Raw genomic sequence first — 12,241 nt, 5'->3', positions numbered from 1 at the left:
TGTTGCTCTTGATATGAAAAACAACAGTAAGTACTACACACTTTTCGCTTCATCTTGTGCACAACAATAATTACATTAATATGTGAATATTATCATGCTCTTGAACTGAACCTCTGAAAATAAAACATGACAACATTAAAGCAGAACTGCACTTCGTTTAGATGACTGACTCATTTATTTTGAGTTTGTTTTGTGTTACTTACAGACCAGGACTGGGGACTGTCTGAAAGGGGACTTCTAGGACTTCAATCACTGGTTGAGAAAAGACACTCCATCAGAAGTCACATGTCCTCTGCTCGTCAGCTGTTTTGTCTAAATAAAAGTGGTGAACTGGCGACATTGAAGAGGAAGATTATCTTAGGGAAGTGGACATGGAAGAGGGCATTATCCAGTATATTTCAGATGATTATGATGATGGTGATGAGCCATTTGCCCTGTAAAACTCAAAAGTGTCCACTTTTGGCACTTTTCCACTGTGCGTTACAGATCAACTCGACTCTGCTCACTTTACTTTTCTGAGCTTGCTTTTCCACTGCAGTTTAGTGCAGCCTCAACATGGGTGGGATTATAGGCTCTCGTTGGATCCTCTCCTCGGCTACTAACGAGAGGAACGTCTGCACCTCGTTTATTGACCACGGCTTGGTTCTGCGCACAGCTATTTATTTTTACAATTCGAAAGTCGCGTGAACAAATGATACTGCTATAGTTGTTGCTAACTTTAAAACTAGTGGGTTGATGTCCCTTGTCGCAAATCCAGTGACGCTGGTAGTGATGATTCTCTCTGATCACTCAGTGATCTGCAGGGTTTTGACGTGACATTTAGTATCGGCTGGGCTCGCTTGGAACCTCAACCAAGGTGGTACTAAAAAAAGAACCAGGTACTAGCCACAGTGGAAATCCCCCAAAAAGCGAGCAGAGTCGAGTCATACCGTACAGTGGAAAAGCCCCGTTTGTCAATCTTTTCCCCATTCTTTCAGTAGCTGCCTTAGTATTCAAAAAATCCAAGTGTGTGTGTGTGTGTGTGTGCAAAAACATTTTTTGAATGACAAAGACCTTTAGTTTTGTTTGTTTCCTCATATATAAAAAGTAACCCTGTTTCACCTAATGTCCAGCTTTACTTGATTTCACCTTATGTCATTTTTGTGATTAGGTTTGCAAAGGAAACTGAAAGGGTCAGTATTTTTGACATTAGTTTATACCATCTTGTTGAACATTGTCCCTTTATATTTTATTGTCTTACAAGTACCAATAGGTTAATGCTGCTATTGCTATATATGAAAATTGTGATAAATGTATTTTGTTTAGTCAAATTATGTCCTGCATTACATGATGAAAATGACTATTTTAAAACTAGTTTTCTCTTATAATGTTTTTTTACGGAATATGGCTCACACACTACGGACATCAAGTCTACTGTGTCTCGTGTTTGTTTTGATATAATCTATATTGTTTTTATGCTACTTTTCCACACATCCTCTGTAAACTGTAGACAAGTGTGGTGTGTATGTGTAAATTCACTATTCTAAGCTTACTTAAGTTTGTGTATACAGTTTCATAATTGACAAAGTATGTTTCATCCAAGGGTTTTTTGCGACAGAAAGTGTAGCGCATCAAAAACCGGTATAGTATTATAGTATTAGCCCACAAGATGCGCGGATTGATGGTCTCAGATGCTGAGGCAACTGAGATTCGTCTTCTACCACCCGGATTGAGGTGAGTCACTATGCCACCACAAGGACTTAGAGCACATTGGGAGCTGGGCATTCCAAATTGGTGAGAAAAGGGGAGAAAAAACAATCTATTAGAAAACCGATTGAACAATTAAACTATCAACATTACGAAGGAGAATTTTTTTTACCATTACCATTTTTAATTTGTCTTCTTTTCCTCTGTGTTGGCATCCCAGAATATCATTAGTAAATTAATCAAACAACCAATTAAAATAATAATACCATAGTGCCAACCATTATCTTAATTTAAAAATGTGTTTACTGAGGGTACATGCATGAGTGCTGAACCTAGACGCTGGTGTGCTCGTGTTTATTTGCTCTAGTTCTTGTTTATTTTTATTTTTATTTTTTATTTTTATTTTTTGCATTGAGTTTTAAGCTCAACATGTTTCTTATGCTTATAGTCGTGATTTGGATTTTAAAATGTGCTACCGACTTTGCTGTGCGCTCGGAGCAGAGTCAGGAGGCCTGGGGAACAAAGAACTAAAGGACAGTGTTAGCAATATTACTTATAACATTCTTTCTCAGCCCTGGAACTCAAACCATTTTCTGATGCCCCCCAAAATATATATATTTAAGTAATTAAATTAATATCATAAACGTGTGACAACTACTCGACTAATGGCTTAAACTAACACATACTAGTCGACAAACGTGTTCGCGTCTTTTTAGAGATGTCGTTCCGTAAGTGGTCCTTGTGCTAGAGGCACATCCCGCCGTCAGGTCAGCATGACAGCTGCATTCACTGTCTGGACAGTGCTCATGCAGAGTCAGCTCTCATGGAGACAGGCTGCCCTCACTGTGAGGGCATGAGTCTCAAGACGCTGCACTCGCAAATCGCCTCGTCCTGAGGGACGGTTCAGCCTCACGCGCACTCCCACCCACCTCTTCTGTGATACCTGAGGGGTCACACGAGGAGGCACGGCAGTGCCGCGAGACGGCCATGCAACGTGTCTATGCCGATAGCAAACGGCCTCGTCTCGTTCGGCGGTTCTGACGCTGGGGATGATGACGATGTTATGTCTCTCGCAGCATCAGGCGAGTGGTTAGTGGATGATTCTATAGCCCTCCCCCCAGCGAGGGCAAGGATCGTGTACGCGCAACTGACAAGGAGATGCTTCGCATCCTTTCATGTCCTTTCACGGTCAAAGAGCTCGATATCGAGTGGTCTTCTCCAGAGGAACCTACACAATCTCACCTTGATGAATGGTTCCTGCAGTCCGGATGCCGTCAGGCGACAGCATCTTGAAGATCTGCCCCGTTCTTCCCTGAAGTTTATAACGAACTGTCAAAATCCTGGCACGTGCCCTCTTCAGCTCACCCTGGCAGCGATTACATCCTCTCTAATGTGGATCATGGGTAAGAAAACTGTTATGTCCAACTACTGTTATCTCCGCCATCAATAAATCATTGGTCACCCTAAGAAGGGCAATTTCTATACTGTGGTTTTCTCTAAATATTTATGGAAATTTCTCAAAAATATTGTTGTCCTGCACTACCTTAGTACAACCTTTTATGGCAGATAAATAATTATTACATATTTATTCAGCATAGCTTAAACTTCAAGTGTAGCTGGTAGTACATTGACATTAGTGCTAATGCAAATAAACAAATAAATAAATGTTACTGTAGTTTCTCTGAGGATGGCTCTTATAGTCAAATGAGCCTTGTCTGGAGTTTATTAAAAAGAAACTATCTGAGCTTATGTGTTCTATCGTGTAGTAATCTATTAGTACTATAAATTATTGTTGTGTTGAATATATAGCCTTATTATCATTAGATTCCAAGATATATTCTTGATTGTGATTGGTCAAGGACAGCATCCTGTGGTCCAATTTTTTTTTTTTTTTTTTTTTTTTTTTTGCATGAACAGCACTGAAGTCTTATCCATAAGAAACAGATTTTCTGCAGAGCTGTGCTATATTAATATCTGTCATATCGCTCTATGTTCTCTTTTTCAGTGGTGATACCAGGAAAATGTAAATTAGAACAGTAAAGATATAAGCTTTATTTGCTCAATCTTAAGAGTATGCAATTGTGCAGCTGCAGATTTGTTCATAAGCAGATTCTCTGAGATCTATTAAGATACAGTGATTATATCGAGAAAGGTCAAAACTAGTGGTGTATAATTTACCACTTACTGTTTACTGTTTGATTTTGAATGAAGAAACAGGCCTTTATGTTACATATAAAAAGATTAGATGTGTTTTACACTGAAGCACCTGCAGAAATTTGTATTAGAATGACTCTCAGTAGGTACTGCAACAAATGGTACCATTAATGCAGTCATAAATAATTGAATAAATGAAAACATCATCACTTTTGGACAATTAAACAAATAAAAACATAAAACTCAGTTGATGTTTAGTGTTTACATAGTTATTTTCAACCAGTGCCACATGGGAGACCGTCTATATGGGCAGATAGGGCAGAGCCTCACCTAAATATTTATCCACTTGAAAACATAGATCCATACTATAAACTGCCAACAATGTAATTTGTTTGTCCGTAAATATGTTCAAAATGCTGATAATTATATTTAAAAGCAGACCTGGTATAAGTGTTATCCTATTTTTAAGTCGTAATGTAGCTGAAAGCTCCATTATACAGTGTTTGATTTAGATTTACAAGCATGCTGCCCTTCTGAACTCCACAGCGCCCCTCAGTTTTCCCAAAGGAAATCTGTGGTCAAATATGGTACTGCAATGAGCCCTTATTGAGACCCATTTGGGCAGAAATAAATCTGCCTATAAACATAGTGCCAAACAAAAGTTAGCTTCTGTATTAATGCGTGCCAGCAGTGTGACAGATTGTGAACATGGCGAGCGCTATCGATGAAAGCGTTTGTGTAACAGTGTGTCATTTCTATTGCAAATTCAAGACAAACAGGCCATCAAAAAACTTGGCCCTGAAGAGCCAGATATAGAAAATAGTTTGGCAATCAAAAGATAAGGTTAGGTGATAAGACACTGTAGCCTTGGCTCTTGAAACTTTCTGTCTTAAATTTTCTGTTATTTAAAATATTATTGTCATTATAAAACATTTAGTTTTAGTACTGTGGAAATGTGTAAATGGCATGTAGATAGTTCTGTTTCTCTCCCTCTCCTCCCTATGTATACATATATACACACATACACACACTGATGGCCAAAAGTTTGAAATAATTTACAAATTTTGCTGTTTCGGAAGGAAATTGGTACTTTTATTCACCAAAGTGGCATTCAACTGATCACAAAGTATAGTCAGGACATTACTGATGTAAAAAACAGCACCATCTAGACAGGCCCCATTTCCTGCAGCCATCACTCCAACACCTTATCCTTGAGTAATCATGCTAAATTGCTAATTTGGTACTAGAAAATCACTTGCCATTATATCAAACACAGTTGAAAGCTATTTGGTTCATTAAATGAAGCTTAACATTGTTTTGGTGTTTGTTTTTGAGTTGCCACAGTATGCAACAGACTGGCATGTCTTAAGGTCAATATTAGGTCAAAAATAGCATGAAAGAAACAGCTTTCTCTAGAAACTCGTCAGTCAATCATTGTTTTGAGGAATGAAGGCTATACAATGCTTGAAACTGCCACAAACACTGAAGATTTCATACAAAGGTGTACACTACAGTCTTCAAAGACAAAGGACAACTGGCTCTAACAAGGACAGAAAGAGATGTGGAAGACCAGATGTACAACTAAACAAGAGGATAAGTACATCAGAGTCTCTAGTTTGAGAAATAGACGCCTCACATGTCCTCAGCTGACAGCTTCATTGAATTCTACCCGCTCAACACCAGTTTCATGTACAACAGTAAAGAGAAGACTCAGGGGTGCAGGCCTTATGGGAAGAATTGCAAAGAAAAAGCCACTTTTGAAACAGAAAAACAAAAAGAAAAGGTTAGAGTGGGCAAAGAAACACAGACATTGGACAACAGATAATTGGAAAAGAGTGTTATGGATCTTAACCCCATTGAGCTTTTGTGGGATCAGCTAGACTGTAAGGTGCGTGAGAAGTGCCCGACAAGACAGTCACATCAATGGCAAGTGCTACAGGAAGTGTGGGGTGAAATGTCACCTGAGTATCTGGACAAACTGACAGCTAGAATGCCAAGGATCTGCAAAGCTGTCATTGCTGCATGTAAAAGAGTTTTTGATGAGAACTCTTTGAAATAGTTTAACATTTTTTTTTTTTTTCTTCAAATTGTAATAGTAATTTTTCACGTTATTAATGTCCTGACTATACAGGTGCATCTCAATAAATTAGAATGTCGTGGAAAAGTTCATTTATTTCAGTAATTCAACTCAAATTGTGAAACTCGTGTATTAAATAAATTCAATGCACACAGACTGAAGTAGTTTAAGTCTTTGGTTCTTTTAATTGTGATGATTTTGGCTCACATTTAACAAAAACCCACCAATTCACTGTCTCAAAAAATTAGAATATGGTGACATGCCAATCAGCTAATCAACTCAAAACACCTGCAAAGGTTTCCTGAGCCTTCAAAATGGTCTCTCAGTTTGGTTCACTAGGCTACACAATCATGGGGAAGACTGCTGATCTGACAGTTGTCCAGAAGACAATCATTGACACCCTTCACAAGGAGGGTAAGCCACAAACATTCATTGCCAAAGAAGCTGGCTGTTCACAGAGTGCTGTATCCAAGCATGTTAACAGAAAGTTGAGTGGAAGGAAAAAGTGTGGAAGAAAAAGATGCAAAACCAACCGAGAGAACCGCAGCCTTATGAGGATTGTCAAGCAAAATCGATTCAAGAATTTGGGTGAACTTTACAAGGAATGGACTGAGGCTGGGGTCAAGGCATCAAGAGCCACCACACACAGACGTGTCAAGGAATTTGGCTACAGTTGTCGTATTCCTCTTGTTATGCCACTCCTGGCGTCTTACCTGGGCTAAGGAGAAGAAGAACTGGACTGTTGCCCAGTGGTCCAAAGTCCTCTTTTCAGATGAGAGCAAGTTTTGTATTTCATTTGGAAACCAAGGTCCTAGAGTCTGGAGGAAGGGTGGAGAAGCTCATAGCCCAAGTTGCTTGAAGTCCAGTGTTAAGTTTCCACAGTCTGTGATGATTTGGGGTGCAGTGTCATCTGCTGGTGTTGGTCCATTGTGTTTTTTGAAAACCAAAGTCACTGCACCCGTTTACCAAGAAATTTTGGAGCACTTCATGCTTCCTTCTGCTGACCAGCTTTTTAAAGATGCTGATTTCATTTTCCAGCAGGATTTGGCACCTGCCCACACTGCCAAAAGCACCAAAAGTTGGTTAAATGACCATGGTGTTGGTGTGCTTGACTGGCCAGCAAACTCACCAGACCTGAACCCCATAGAGAATCTATGGGGTATTGTCAAGAGGAAAATGAGAAACAAGAGACCAAAAAATGCAGATGAGCTGAAGGCCACTGTCAAAGAAACCTGGGCTTCCATACCACCTCAGCAGTGCCACAAACTGATCACCTCCATGCCACGCCAAATTGAGGCAGTAATTAAAGCAAAAGGAGCCCCTACCAAGTATTGAGTACATATACAGTAAATGAACATAATTTCCAGAAGGCCAACAATTCACTAAAAATGTTTTTTTTATTGGTCTTATGATGTAATCTAATTTTTTGAGATAGTGAATTGGTGGGTTTTTGTTAAATGTGAGCCAAAATCATCACAATTAAAAGAACCAAAGACTTAAACTACTTCAGTCTGTGTGCATTGAATTTATTTAATACACAAGTTTAACAATTTGAGTTGAATTACTGAAATAAATGAACTTTTCCACGACATTCTAATTTATTGAGATGCACCTGTACATTGTGATCAGTTGAATGCCACTTTGGTGAATAAAAGTTCAAATATTTTCCATAAGAGCAAAATCAGTACATTATTCCAAACTTTTGGCTGCCAGTGTATGTATGTATATATATATATATATATATATATATATATATATATATATATATATATATATTGGCTTCCTTTGGCAAGATGGCGCCAGTGTGGTTGTTGGCATGCCGTCACCCCCTGTCCCGCGTTGCCTGTCCTGAGTCTGTTTGTGTTATTTGTGTGTGTGTATGCACAACGAATTAGTACCTTACTGTCCTATGATCGCCAGGCCTTTCTTAATATACAATCCTCTGTCATGGACTTGTGTGTTTGATGCCACAGAAAGAGAAGAAAACAAGGCTGTCTCTTGGTTAGGATTAAGAGATATCTGCACACATCTATTGTGATTGTTGGTTCTGCGACTGGCGATCTTCGTGGAGATTATGGCTGGCACAAATACATCACCCCTTGGCGTACTTTGGAGCCCTGCTACACCTTTCTACTGCCCATCCTACCAGATTCGGCATCATCTGCATGCGCTCCAGTGCGACCGTGAATCCTCAGAAGAGGCACCAATCTCATAAATCTCCGATCACAAGAATACTCAAAGCCGTCAAAAGCATCATCGGATGCTGCTTCACTACAAGCTGGAAATTCCTATCTTGCTAAGAGGGCTTTGTAAACACACAATATTTTTTCCATTAAAATATTAATCTTAAATCACTTCTTCAAATCTTATGAACTGGATTTCCTATTTGTAACAGAGACTTGGTTTCACATTGGTGAGTTGGATCCTTTATCTGAACTCTCTCCAAGTGACTGTGACTTTTTTAGATCCCCTAGGACTATGAGGCAAGGTGGGGGGTTGGCTTCAGATTTAAAAAATAGTTTTAAGTGCCGATTATTGCCCTCAGAACATTATAATGGTTTTGAAGTGCAATTACTCAGCTGTCTAGTCCAGTTCACTGTGCTCTCATTTATAGGCCTCCTAAATATAATAAGGACTTCATTCAGGAATTTGCTGATTTTTTTATCTAGCTTTGTGCCTACTATGGACAATCTTATCATTCTTGGTGATTTTAATATTCATATTTGCTGCCCTTCCAAACCTTTGGTTAGGGAGTTTGTTCAACTTATTGACTCATTTAATCTCACACAGCATGTTACTGGCTCTACACATGATCATGGTCATACTCTTGTTCTTGTTTCATCTTTTGGTCTTCCCATCTACAGTGCTGAAATTACTGAGTTTTGTCTGTCTGGTCATAAGCCTGTTGTTTTTAATGTTACAATACCATGTTCAATTCCAAAATCACATTTCTCTGGGTCATTCTCTGGGGCTCTGTAACCTCTGCTACAGCCAGACATTTCTCTGAGGCGTTCTCTGCTTCTCCTGTACTGTGCACTATGAAGCTACTTCATCCAAGTCTAGGCACAGAGGAGATGTTCACTCTTTTTAACAATACCTGTATTTGCATTTTAGTCTCTGTTGCTCTTTTTAAAACTAGAAAACCTAAACTTAGGACCCAGCCTTGGTTAATCAATAACACGTGTTCTCAGACAGGAATGTAAGAAAGCAGAGCGTAAATGGAAAAAAGACAGACTCCAAGTGTCTTATGAAATCTGTAAGAATTTTCTGTCTGCATACTAGCACTCTGTACTGGGAGCATAAAACAAATATCTTTCTGATATAATCTCTAAAAATCATCATAATCCAAAAATTCTGTTTAACATGATTAATACAGTGCTTACTCCGCTGCTACCTCTTGTCTTGATGCTACGCCTGAGACTTGTGTAGCGTTTTTAGATTTCTTTATTGGTAAGGTTGATGCTTTACGATCTTGCATTACCACTAGTAGTCATGACCTCTCTGAACCAGTCACTTTTCTGTTTAGTTTGATCAGTTTTTACCTATATATCTCTCACTGATTTGATAGATATAGTGCAACAGATAAAGCCTACCACGTCTTCTGTTGATGTTATTCCTGCTCGGCTCCTCAGAGAGGTGCTGGAGACTGTTGGTTCTAGTGTGTTGACTATTATGAATAGCTCCTTATATAATGGCATTGTTCCATCCTGCTCAGCAAGCAGTGATCCAGTCACTTCTTAAGAAGCCAAATTGGGATCCTACCAACCTTAATAATTTCCGGCCAGTTTCTAAACTGCCATTTTTATCAGAAATCCATGAGAAAATAGTTTTTTTTTTTCATTCTTATCTGAAAACAACATTTTAGATTAATTTCCTTCTGGTTTTAGAGCTCGTCACAGCACGGAGTCTGCACTACTCAAGGTGATGAATTATTTACTGCTCACTTTGGATTCTTGTAGATCTGCAGTTTTAATGTTGCTGGATCTTAATGCTGCTTTCGATACAGTTGATCACACTATCCTCCTAGACTGTCTTAGGTGTGAAGTCGGTATTAATGGCACATCCTTAGATTGGTTTACATCTTACCTTATAGATAGAAAGGATTGGGAACTCTTCCTCTCCCTCTGCACCTTTCACTTGTGGGGTACCTCAAGGTTCCATATTGGGGACCTATTTTCTTTTCTTTATATATGCTTCCCCTAGGTTCAGTTTTTAGGAAATACAATATTTCACATCATTGTTACGCAAATGATACACAACTGTATGTCCCACTTAGTTCTGATGATTCATATTCTGACATTTTTAAATGCTTTGAGGATATTAAATGCTGGACAGCAAGAAACTTTCTCCAGCTAAATGAGAGCAAGACTGAATTTGTTGTGTTTGGCCTCCATAGCACTGTCTCTGATATCACTAGCAATCTAGCGACCCCATCATTAAATGTTCACCCCTTTGCTAAAAACCTGGGTGTGATCTTTGACACGGCTCAAAATTCTGAAAAACAAATAAGGGCAGCTTTTTCCAACTCAGGCTGATTGCTAAATTAAAACCATTGCTATCATTTAAGGATATGGAGATAGTTATTCATGCCTTTATCTCATCCAGACTTGACTATTGTAATGCACTGTACATGGGTCTTGGTCATTCATCACTGTATAACTTGCAGTTAGTCCAAAATGCAGCTGCTAAGTTGCTGACTGGAACAAGGGAGCGGGAAAGTTTTACACTTGTTCTAGCATCTCTTCACTGGTTACCAGTCCAATACAGGATTCATTTTTAGATTATTTTTTTTTATTATTATTATTATTATTTTTTTAAAGCTATAAATGTTTTTCTTATCTCTCTGAACTCCTTAGACATCAACAATCCTCCAGTACGCTCAGATCCTCTGATAAACTTCTACTGCATACACCACGCTCACGCTTGAAATTTAAAGGGGATCGTGCCTTCTCCGTAGTCAGCCCTAGACTATGGAATAACATACCTCTTGACATTAGATCCACTCCTACGCTTCACATTTTTAAATAATGTCTGAAGACGTATCTATATTCTTTGGGTTTGTATGAATGTATATTGTGTTGTTTATTATATTTAATGTTAATCTTTTTTTTTTTTTTTAATTATTATTATTATTTTTTCCCCTTAATTCATTGTTTATTTGCCCATGCACTGCACTTTGGTATACTCTTGTTGTTTTTAAATGTGCTCTATAAATATACTGACCCTGACCATTTGAATATTAGAATCAACATTATGTTCTAAGAGTGCCGCCTTGTGGTGGAATAATGCAGGGACACCACATATTGTGTCAGCATGTTTGTGTTTGAAAAATCAGTTGAAGGAGTTGAACAAAGTTAAAAAAAAAAAAAAGAACAAGATCTGCCCCACCTATATCTGTGGTCACGAGAGGCTACTGGGTTTGAGTCAAAAGTCCAATTACTCAAACTTGTGTTTTCTCTAGTAGTGGTTTTGTGTGTTGGTTTCAAACACCACTAAAATCATTTTATTTGATGCCTCACACACAGCCTTGTTTTCATTTCCAGAAAATAAATATGTCACTACTCTGAATAAGGTCTATTGGAGCATTTCATGAGAAAATCAACTGAATTCTATCAACTTAATAAAATGAGTATTATTTGTTTTTTATTTATTTATTTTGTATTTTTATTTTTTTGTCAATGAAGTATTCATGAAAATACAAGTTCTTTGTAATGAATGGCGTTTTCCAGTAATTCGGCAAAGTAAAATAGCATAATGTTTTTTTGGGTGATCTGAGGTCAAAACTTAAGCATTGCAGAGGGAACAACACGGATTATTAAATGTCAGACATGGCTAATTCATTCTGTCTATCTATCAATAAGGGGAAATAAGGTTTTGCTTTAAACTCCTTTGTTAAGAAGATAAATTCAAAATAAGGATGCACCCTTTTTTGTGCATGAATAAAAAAAGAAAGAAAATACATTGTGATGAACATTATTTATCATTATTTTTTTTTTTTAAATGTATATTTTTATTATTATCATCATTATTTATTAAAATTATTAAATAAAAAGAGTATTTTAACTCTACAAATCAAACACATGTTCCTCTTTAATTGGTGCTAGCTTAATAGTTCATTAAGTGGATTGGAACACAAAGATTAAAATAGAAATGTCATGGAATATTAATATTGTCATTACTTGTAATGTGTGATTTATGTGACAAGGCACACATAAACGAGTAATTCTTCCAGATTATTCACACATTGATTCAGAGTACAGTTTCAAATCATCATCCGTCATAAATCACAAAACAGTGTATTGAGAACTAACACAGTTGGTTATG

The sequence above is a fragment of the Myxocyprinus asiaticus genome, chromosome 2 (assembly GCF_019703515.2).
Source record: "Myxocyprinus asiaticus isolate MX2 ecotype Aquarium Trade chromosome 2, UBuf_Myxa_2, whole genome shotgun sequence".
Classification (NCBI taxonomy): Eukaryota; Metazoa; Chordata; class Actinopteri; order Cypriniformes; family Catostomidae; genus Myxocyprinus; species Myxocyprinus asiaticus.
The sequence above is the reverse complement of the archived record's forward strand: the minus strand, read 5'-3'. Positions refer to the sequence as shown.